The sequence below is a fragment of the Priapulus caudatus genome, unplaced genomic scaffold (assembly GCF_000485595.1).
Source record: "Priapulus caudatus unplaced genomic scaffold, Priapulus_caudatus-5.0.1 Scaffold2382, whole genome shotgun sequence".
In the NCBI taxonomy this organism is placed as follows: Eukaryota; Metazoa; Priapulida; class Priapulimorpha; order Priapulimorphida; family Priapulidae; genus Priapulus; species Priapulus caudatus.
The window spans coordinates 29,427-30,544 of NW_014579443.1; the positions used below are offsets into that span (position 1 = coordinate 29,427).

The 1,118-nt window shown below is 54.6% G+C and overlaps 1 long non-coding RNA gene across 2 annotated transcripts in view; it reads left to right on the forward strand.

The window, feature by feature from the left end:
• LOC106818618 overlaps positions 1-650 on the forward strand; it is a 2,494-nt gene extending 1,844 nt beyond the window's left edge. For both annotated transcript variants that reach the window (XR_001395262.1, XR_001395263.1), the window contains exons 3-4: positions 351-393; positions 592-650. This is a non-coding gene — a long non-coding RNA (uncharacterized LOC106818618). The remainder of the gene's footprint in view (positions 1-350; positions 394-591) is intronic.
• Positions 651-1,118: the final 468 nt, after the last annotated feature.

The following is a 1,118-nucleotide window of genomic DNA, read 5'->3' on the forward strand; positions in this document are numbered from 1 at the left end:
CGCCGCTGCCAGACCATCATCACCCAGGTGTGCGCCACAATCAGGGTGTCGAGTCGTCGGCGACGCCAGGAAGCGGTGAGCGCGGCGGAGACAACTGTTACCACGCAACAACGTCGGCGGCAGCGGCGTAACCGTGCAACGGGCGCCACGTCTGCGGCAGCGGCTGTGACAGTGCAGTCAGAGACGAAGTCGGCCCACCATACTCATGCGCCTTCGCAACCCTCCCAAGTCATAAACACTGCGCGCTGAAGTCACGCTGGCTTAGAGGTCGCATGGGAAGTCACGGCGGTTAGAGGTCGCGCGTTAGAAGGTCGCACGTAAAGGTCATGCCGGTTAGAGGTCGCAGGGAGGTCACGCGGTTAGAGGTCGCACGGGAAGGTCACGCGGTTAGAGGTCGTTGGGAAGGTCACGCGGTTAGAGTCGCACGCGTTAGAGGTCACACGGTTAGGAGGTCGCATTGGAAGGTCACGCCGGTTAGAGTCGCACGGAAGCGTCACGCGGTTAGAGTGTCGCATGGAAGGTCACGCAGTTAGAGCGTCACACGGAAGGTCACGCAGTCAGAGTCGCACCGGGAAGGTCACGCGGTTAGAGGTCGCATGGGAAGGTCACGCGGTTAGAGGTCATGTGGGAAGGTCACGCGGTTAGAGGTCATGTGGAGGGTCACGCGGTTCAGAGTCCGTGGGAGGGTAAACGGGTTAGAAATCGCGTGGAAGTGATGTGGAGGTGATGGGGTTAGAGGTCAGTGGAACGAGTCAAGGGGTAGAGGTGCCATGGCGAGAGTAATGCTGTGGATTGTCCAGAAGAGGACGTCATCTCGAGATCGCGCGGAGGTTAGAAGGTGACATTGTTCGCAACAGGACAACAGCTGAGGTCACGTGGCAAAGATTATATCAGACTGAGCTTTGATCTGAATCTTGCTGAGCACTAATTCATAGAAAAAATCTCTTAATTCAGCTTTAATGGTTGAATGTTGTAGAATAATTTATGACTTAATATAATTTTCCAGCGTATTGGAATGTTTGGCTTGTGTCGGCATATCATTCTTGTTGCTGATATGATTTCATGTATGTGCAGCATATGGTGTTCATTGCGTATGTGTTCCAGGCGTGTGTCTGCAT